The sequence below is a fragment of the Manduca sexta genome, unplaced genomic scaffold, assembly GCF_014839805.1.
Source record: "Manduca sexta isolate Smith_Timp_Sample1 unplaced genomic scaffold, JHU_Msex_v1.0 HiC_scaffold_3839, whole genome shotgun sequence".
In the NCBI taxonomy this organism is placed as follows: domain Eukaryota; kingdom Metazoa; phylum Arthropoda; class Insecta; order Lepidoptera; family Sphingidae; genus Manduca; species Manduca sexta.
The window spans coordinates 786-10,584 of record NW_023594951.1 but is presented as its reverse complement, the minus strand read 5'-3'; the positions used below and the strand labels follow the sequence as shown (position 1 = coordinate 10,584).

At 44.1% G+C, this 9,799-nt stretch overlaps 1 pseudogene; it reads right to left on the bottom strand.

Moving 5' to 3' along the window:
* Positions 1 to 454: 454 nt before the first annotated feature.
* LOC119193261 lies at positions 455 to 7,452 on the bottom strand (annotated as a pseudogene).
* Positions 7,453 to 9,799: the final 2,347 nt, after the last annotated feature.

Sequence of the window (9,799 nt, the reverse complement as noted above, 5' to 3'; positions counted from 1 at the left end):
GTAAGTGTAGAGTTCCGAATCAGCCTGTGTATATCCGGTTCCAACAGGCCGGCATAATTGTGTCGACTATCGAGGGTAATTATACCTCGACAGGGGTCGATAGGCAGCGTTAGCCTAGTTGGGTGGAACGGACTGCCAAGACGAATGTCCGCAGGTTCAAATCCCAAGGGCACACAGCTCTGACTTTTCTAAAATCATGTGTGTATTCTTTGTGAATTTATCGTTCGCTTTAACGGTGAAGGAAAACATCGCGAGGAAACCTGCACATCTGAGAAGTTCTCTATAGGAATTTCGAAGGTGTGTGAAGTCTACCAATCCGCACTGGGCCAGCGTGGTGGACTAAGGCCTAATCCCTCTCAGTAGTAGAGGAGGCCCGTGCTCAGCAGTGGGCAAGTATATAATACAGGGCTGATATTATTTATTTTATTTAGGGGTCGAGGGGTGTGAGATGTACCTGCGTGGTGCGGCGGCGGGGGTCGCGGCGCGCGGCGCCGCTTTTGGCGGCAGCGGCGGCGCCTCTCCGAACTGCAGTCACAATATCACGCGTTACATTTACAATACTGAACTGATACACACGAAACAAAAAAGCAATTACTAGCACGCATAAGAACCAACGATCGATTGCAAGCAATTATGCAAGTATTATAGAACTTACGCACACGCATGTATGAACGTACGCGTGAACGTAAAAACGCACGCACACTAATTAAGTTTGTTAATTTCATGCAGATTTTATTCGGTAACAAATGCGTTCCGAATAAATTAATTTAGTATAGTTATGTTTTTAGAGGCATAAAATATAAAAAATTTAATTCAATAAAATATTTGAATTACATTATCTAAATATTAAGTGTTGTAATAAATCTCACCTTTCTCGCATGTTTCGCGAAAATTCGTGCGACATCTTCACAGTCTCTGTCGACGAGCGCAAGTACGGCGGGAGCGATCTCTGTGTATAAAAATATTATAGACATTGATAACAAGGAATTATAATACAATTTACTCGATTTTCAGCTCAGATTATGTTTTGTGACGTCTTTATCATTCTACAATGCGCCTTATTACCCGACTAAGGCCAAGGAAGGTAGTGTTATGATTTTGTTATAAACAGTAAGCTGTACAAACAAACAAGACTGTCACTAATAAAGTGAGCACTAATATTAATGTGAAATAAATTGTGAGTGTATTGCAGAATGTGTTGTTGACTTACGTAAACGTCGTCTCTATATGTATGCGCGATGGACGATGACTCGGACGGTGGCCCTTTGTTCTTCACCACCTGTTCACAAAATGACAATAAACTATTATGAAAATGACATTTATACCTTCTATTTCTGTCTACTAATAACGATATTTTTTAAAACGAATTTGCGAGCAACAATAAATCATCTTACTTCAAAATAAATGTTATATATTTACGTTTGAGATAAAAGTCATCCCTTCCCAAATTATGAATTAATTGAAAAAATATACTGTACCTTAGCAATGCCCTTCTGTATACACTCCTCCAGTAAATCTGCAGCGTCACTGAGATTAGAACTGTCTGATGTATCGTGCGCGTCGTGTTGCGGGCGCGTGTTCGTGCTCGGGCGCGTGTTCGTGTTCGCGCGCATGTTCGTGTTCATGCGCGGTGTCGTCGGCGCGCGCCCGCCGGCGTGGACTCGATGGACAGCGCGGACAGATTCGAGTTACTGCCAGCTTTGGACAGTATGGCCGGCGTGTCCTCCGTGAAGTACACCTTGCACACATCGCCCGGTGTTTGCGATTCTGGAAATGATTTATCAATGCAGTTGGTAGGAGTTAAGAGATGATATCACAGTCATTAAAATTAACAAATGAGTTTACCTTTAATTTGCGCATTGGAGGTGAAATGCGACGACAAAGGTTGAATTTGGTCTCTGTAAACAAAATATATATTGTCAATCCCAATCTAAATGTATTGGTGGTAATGGAACATGAATGTAAAGGAACATACCTGATCTCCGCATCATCCACTTCTCTCGTTTCGTTTGAGACGGAGGTTTCGCCAGGACCCTCTTGAGGTTTTCCTCGATAGCAATTTCAGGGATTGCTGCAACAAATAATATAGATTCGACAGTCACATATGTCATTTTAGGACCCATTGGCTTTAGGCCCTGGAAGCCTCTCTCTCAGTGGAAGCTCTTAGCTGCATAATTTTTATATTTTCATGCAAACAATTTCGAACTCTAATTGCCCCTTGGTTATTGGTGTATATGTGAGCTTGATTACTAGTTAGTATATTTTTATTGAATTGAATGAAATTATACAATATGTAAGCGTTACGATTGCCCCTAAACAATAGCAACATCATACAGAAGTTTGAACTACGTGCTGTACTTGGCGGTGAACTGCGCTCGTCATTAGGCTATAATGTCCTTCAAATCGGTAGAGAAAAGCACATGCATGCTGCTGTTTGGGAGTAAGCTTACGTTATATTAGGCTATAATTGAACAGTATCTGGTACCTTGTGTGCATGCGGCTCGTCGTCGATGGTGAGGCTGCTGAGGCTGGTGGCGGCCGAGAACTGCGCCGGCGTGTGCTCCACCACGAACCGCGACACGCGCTTCGAACACCGAGCCCGCCATGTGCGGCTCTGGTGACACGTACAACGTACAATTATAGCGTATAATAGCTGGTACACAACTTGAGCATACTAACGCGTTGTGGTTTTATTTTTTGTATGAAGTGTATTGCAAATATAAAAATAATTTGTAACACCTTAATAATATGTGGTAATTTTAAGTGTCTTTTTATCTGGCCACACTGAACAAATACTCACTTTCCGTTTGAAGGACTTGTATCCATGTACAGAAATAAAAAAAATACTCGCTCTTTCATAATTTCCTTTTAAATAAAACAGACGTGTTTGCTTTTAAAGTGTAGCTATAGTAACGTACAAAAGATCGTCCAAATACGCGGTTGTGTGTACAAGTTCTTTGCTGGTTATTAAAACTGTTAGATTAAATAGTTGGGCAGGCTTGACTCCAATGTTTCAAACGGAGAGTGAAATCCTTTTGATTTACGGATGGTGAAAATTTTACATCTAGTTTACACCACATATTCTAAGATGTTGAGTGGAATAACTTCAAAATATTCTGTGATTCTATTATTTTCTAATTTAATGATGAGTGTAAATTATATAAGGTCATAGATACACGCTGGGTACAGGTCGCTTTTGACAGGTCCGTCTGTCAATTTTCAGGGCAGGTCTGTGTTTGGTAAAGTACTTCTAAAGGCTGAAGATAATGATAATAGCGTTATTGATCAATTAGGAAGTGTGAAAAGCGTTAATTTGACTCGCTATTACGAGTCGCTACACTGTCAATGTCCGTGTGTATATAAGACGTACGTACCCTGCGGCGGCGTGGAGGGCGCGGTGTAGTGCGCGGGCGGCGCGCGTGCGCGGCGACAGCGGCGCGCTCGCGCCAGGAGAGTCCGGGATCTCGCTCGGGGAGATGCACCGGACGTCAGCCCGGCTAACCACAAACACCACATGATACAATATTATAATGACTCTGTCAATGAATCAATAGTAATGTAATGAGTAGCAGTTGTTTTATTTTGAGTTATAATGTACTTAAACAAAATCTCATTACCTGACTTCCGAGACCACGGATCCCTGGTCGTCATGCTGCGAGCACTCCGGCAACGACCCGAGCGAGCGCGAGAACATGAGCGGAGTGTCCTCCACGAAGCGTGCGGGAGAGGACGTGCGCGCCGACGCTTGTCCGGACGCGATCCCGGACACTTGTCCGGACGCTATCCCGGACACCTGGCCCGACACATGAGCTGAAGCCGGCCCGGATATGGGACCGGACGTGCGGCCGGGCGCCTCTGCTTGCGAGCCGATCGCAACCGGCTCCGTTGCGAATGTCACCGCTTTAGACCCTGCATTCACAATGTGAATTTTTACAAACAGAGCTATTATTTTAAATAGCATACAAATTTACACAATTAAGCAAACTACATTTGACAGTGAACTTTAATCTTACCTTCTTTGTCTTTAGCGGAGCTGCTAGTGTTAGTCTCTGGCGGGCTCGGCTCTACATTGATGGTTGCCATGGCGTTCTTCTTCGCCAGGCTGTCTTCCTCAGTCGGCTCGCCCAAACTACTCAACGAACTGACCCTGGAGAAGTATCCAGGAGTGCCTTCATCACAGTAGTTAACCGGCTTTTCGGGACTTATCATCCCCGAGCTAAATTTGGTGTCGAACACTCCCTCTTCTCACTAACGGGCTCTGATGCCGAAGTAGCTTGAGGAGTAGATGCTGCCCTATCGTTATCATGGTTCGGAGGATCTTCTATAGAACAAGTATCTTTCTCGTCCGAATGAGTCATAGCCTCGGGGTTTTCCTTTATATTTGCAGCTGTTTTAGCTTTACCGTCTTTCCCGATGACCCTAAGGTCGGACATGGAGGTAGCCGTTGAGAATATAATGGGAGTTTCGTAAGGCGTTCCTTCGGTCGCGAAGTGTTTAATGGTGTCCTCGTGCACTGAAGGTCCGGGAGGCTCCGATATATCAGAACCAGTTTCCGATTGGTGTTCGGCATAACGCAAGGAATAATCAGTAGGTTGGTCGAGATCGGTCTCCTGATAGTCGCCATAGCCGGCGTTCTCTTTCTTGGAGTACTTCTTACTGGTTTCTGCTTTAGGTTTCTCCGTTTCAACTTCAGTGTTCTTTGTCTCCGAGTACTTTCGACTGAAATCAATAGGTTGGTCGCACGAATCCTGGTCGACGTCAAAACCAGATTCTGTATAGTTGGTTCTCATTTCCGTCGAACTTCTCGGAGGAGGGATGGGTGGTTGTGACGGGTATCTAAGATAATTGTCTTTCGGTAATCTCTTCGAAGACATTTTAAACGCTTCGCCGCCTGTTTCGCTCTTCATCAAGTCTTTGTTTCTTGGTGTGGGTACAGGAACTTTACCGGTCCGCATGACCCTTTCGAATACCGAGTCTGAATGAGTGCTCGTGACCGAGTCTTTACTATCAGACCTGTTCACATTCCCCGCGCTGCCCGTTGAAGATCGCGTCACCAAAGCGCCTTTCAACAGCGTGTTACTACAACTAAGGTAACTCGCCAAATGCGCGCTGTGGCTCAGTGATATCTGTGATGTCAGCGTGCCCATTAGCGGTGAACTCGACGTCATCCTGTGCCTCTCTAAGTTCATCGCAATTTGTCTCCGTTGCCGTGAACAAATCTTCTCTTCCCTATTGCTAGTCGTAGGAGAAGTCGCCGGTTCTATATTGTCGCAAGTTTCTGCCAAGTTTTGGTCCAACTCTTGCTCTAAAGCCTTTTGCTTCCTTGCACCGAGCGTCGGTAAGGCTGGTAAGTTCATATTCCTCGCTGTTGTGTCCAATGATATTATATGCGTTTTGCCGGGTTTCGAATTTAGTAGGTTTTTAAGAGCGGCGCTCGAGCCCATAGCTATCATTTTGTGTTTGAATGAATGAGACTTCTAAGCATGGGGACCGCCCCGTGGTCCCAGAGGAACTGTTGATCCTGAGGGCACCTCGCAGACAGATTCCACAGTGTACCACACGAGTTGCTAACTACTGTCAAACTAGGAGATTTCAGGTGCTGCAGCAAGACACTTAAACAATTTCTCTCGCGGAGAATTTGTCTGTAATCTTCGCGGACGGCAATGTGACTCGACACATTCCTCATTATACCACCTGCGTTCTCCACGATGGCTAGCGTTTTGGTCGGTGAATTGTAGCTGAGCATGTCCACGAGGAATCCCAGGGCTCCGTCCACGGAACACAAAGCCACTTTGTTCATGGAGCAATGAGCCGTTAGGTTCCATAGAGCCGATAGGACTGATTTGAGTGTAGCTTCTTTTTGACAAGTCATCGCAGCTTTCGTAAGCCCTTTGACCGCGCCTACTTCCCTTAGTACTTGTTTACTGTTGGTGTCTGCTCTCCATGACAGAGTTTCTTAATACAGCAGCCGTTACCTGCAATGGAAATAAAAAGGCCGTTTTAGATATTTATGTTTTAAATAATATTTTTTGACAAAGACAAATGGTTGCTCTACAAACCTGACGCATGTCGTCATTGGGCGATTCCAGTTGTTCAACCAGCGCCAACATGAAATCTTTGAAAGAACATAGTAATGATTTGTTGTTTCCATCTCCAAACGTTAGGTTCGTTAGTGTCATGCCCGCGTATTTCCTCATGGTGAGGCATGTGTTGTCGTCAGTTCTGCTTCCGTGCGCCGCCTGGTCACCGCTGACGAGCGCGGCTAACGCCTGTAGCCCACCGAACTGGCACACCACGTGCCTGTGCTCCTCGTCAAACGACAATTTCATCAGGGCCGCGACGCTCTGACTCGGATGCTTAGTCGCATCGTCTTCTATAACTTCTTTCCCCTCTTTCCTAGCTTCTACAAGGTCTTCTAAAACGTAACAATATTCTCTTACTTGCTCTAATAACCTCCACACCCTCGCTTCTTCCCGCCTTGTCGTCAGTTTGAGTGTGAATGATATTTCGTAACGCTTTGCAGCGCGATCTCTAGTTTCTCTGGGCACTTTCGAGTGAATTAACTGCACTAACAGAGGTATGCATCCAGCTTGCCTCATGGCTATACAGCTTTCTGAACGGCTCATCTCCAACAGAGGTCCACTTAAATCAGCATTATTCTCTGGAGATAAACTTAAGAGCGATATTAATGAACAGACACACTCCATTTTGTTTTCTAAATTGGATGAAGGTCTATGCCCCTCTGTGGAACCATTGCTGGAGAAACTACGAACGCTTACGGAGTCATGACCTGTCAGACGTCGCGCTCTCCTGGCCAGGTCCCCTGTAGAGTTGAGACGCTCTTTTGTCTCTTTCACTAGATCTTGCCGCATTTTCCAACCCGTAATGTAACGTGCTTCTATAACTGGTCCTATGCGGTCGCTCCTCTTGCGGCGTATAGTTCGTGGTAGTTTTCTGTGTTTTTTTGGGTAACGCCCCGCCTTCTTTTGTGCTTGACTGTCGTCGCCGTCGACTTCATCGTCCAGGAAGTTTGGGTTGGTTATGTCACTACGTTCGTCTAACTCATCAGGCGAAGGGGAATGATCAAGAAAATGAGGTTTAGGAATTCGACATTCTATGTTTTGATCCTGGAAGGCGGTTGATAATCATCGTCGAGGAAATGCGGCCGGCGTTGTCGGGGATCTGGGTCGAGGGTCTCTAGTTCAAGGGTGAGATCTCGCGAGCGCGCCTTGTCTGTTGTTTTGGTGGAGCTGATGTTTTCGATTTGGTGTCTTTCTGGTCGGGTAAGCGGCGCGCGTCCGGCGAGATCGGAAACACATCTGATTGCCTGCGAGGCGGTTCACTGGAAGTGGAGGGAGTGCAGTCTTCACTTGCCGAAGGCCCGGAATCGGTTAATGGCGAATTCGATGAGTCCATGCTGCTCCAAGGATCTACCATTACTTCGTTCTCCAACTGAAACAATTAGAGAATCAATCATTAGTATAATCCTTTTTTGGTAAACGGGGTGAAGGCGTAGTAAGGTAATCGGCTTAACTCGAACGAGTAAAAGCTGCGAGGTCAAGGTTAGTCGGTCGCAGCGTAAGCTCGCCGTACGTCGAGTCGTATTTGTGGGTGAAAATAAACAACGGCCCGGTGGGTGCGAACGGCTGTCAATTTGGGACAGTCGTGTGTACAATGTTAATTACATAAATATCCGTTGGTGTTACGTCAACTTGTCGAATAAACGTCGGTACGAAATTTACGATACAGTTATTGCATTAGCAGGCTGTACGCGAGCTGTAACGGCGTCTGTGTAAACACGACGTGATGATTTAAAAATAAAGATAACGGACACGAGTCAGTTCATAAAGAATATTCACTCGAGAAATATACTTGTCCAAATATTTGTAGAGTGCTATGTGAGTGCATTTTATTTACTTTACCACAAACGGACATTCCCAGACCATTAATAACGTCACATAAACAGTTACTTTTGTAAATAACACTTTTTAATAATTACCTACAATTTCCATCTGAACTTGCAGACAATGCACACCATTACAATCCGGCCCATTAATTCTTATAGACAATTGGCTACGATCTACAAGAATAGAACAGAATGACTGAGAGAGAATTACCCATACATTCTTGGTGAATTTACATGGACATTACAACAATTGTCAATATGCTGATCGCGTACGTCGGTCGCGGTCGCCGGTCGCCACGGCACGGGCCATTCGCAGCGCCATGACGCATATGTTGGCTCTTGATCGCAGATATGCCTTCGCGATATGACCGTATATGGAATAGTTGTAATTGTACGTTTATTGAAATTATACGACTGTGATATGCGATAGCTTGATTACGAATTCATTTTCGGGTTACATTTGTCTCTCTGCCATCGATTTTGATGTTTACCTTGTTTGGAATATATTAAATTATGTGAATTGATTTAAAATGCTTGCATGTTCCTTGTTTTCAAAAAAAGAGAGCTCGGAAAGTATATAATCTTGGAAAACTATCGTAGAGTCAATATTTTAGGACGTAGCTCTAGTATCGGTAGCCCAACTGAATACGATATGTGTTTTCTTCTTGGAAATCTTAACATGACAAATTGTAACACTTCATTAACCGTTCCCGGACCTTTCCTAATAAAAAACACTGCAACACATACGCATATGAATCATACGAAACAATGCAGTACGACCGGTGCTAATGACTCAAGCATGATATAAATCATGAAAATTAAGGCCTCAATATAGTACTCGTACAGTGATCATCAATCAGCCGGCTAGTACGTATATCCAGTTACATTGTTACATCATCACTCGCCCTACAAATTAGCCCGTCTCGTGTAGGAAACCCGACACGCAAACTCATTGTCTGTTCCTAATGGGAATGATTCAATGGGGTCATGTTAGTGTTGTGCCCAGTTATAACCAAATTAGGTATTTAAAGCATATTCTAATAATTCAGCTTACATGAAGGTTTTTTTTTATATGAGTACAGCATAGTGACACCACTGTACTTGATGGTAAGTGGAGTAGTTTCCCATGGAATGTCGACTGACGAGAGATGATTACCCCTCGACAGTCGACACAATTATGCCGGCCTGATTGTACAGGATATATACAGGCTGATTCCGAAACGCGAAAATCACGTGAGCCACTGTTGCGGGTTTTAACATCTGTGTACAGTGGTCGCTATCCGGGCGGATATAAAATATATCCTACAACCATCAGAACTTAAGCAAGAATGGTATTTTGACATATTTTGCTATAAGATGAGAGCTTTAACATGCTTGACGTTTCATTACCATGTGAGATGATCAAAATTTTTATGCCTCCGAAGGCAGGCGAGCTAACAGCGTTCTATATAGTAAGTGGTTACTATCGCCCGTGGACGTCAGCAATGCCAGGGTACATCTAAGCTAAGTTTATCGTTACAAACTTGTTTGGAGAAGTACTACTCATCGTTAAAGAAACACCATTGGGACGAAATTCATTCTGGAGTGAACACGCCCGATACAAATACATTTCGACCATACGACAAATTAAACCAATAATATCGATAATAGCAAATACTATTTTAATCATTAGACCATAGAACGACTCAGAAACAGGCAAGGGAACATCACTATCCACCAAGAGAATAGCCAGTACAGTGTACACGTACAGTGCGTGGGATTAAAATTTATTGCATTCGCAAACACTAAATGCGACCTCAATTCTCCACGTCTCTTTAGTATATTTCATAACAGACAGGTTCATTAGAGGATCCGATCGATTTATTCCAATAGTAACTAGTGAGCTATTTATTA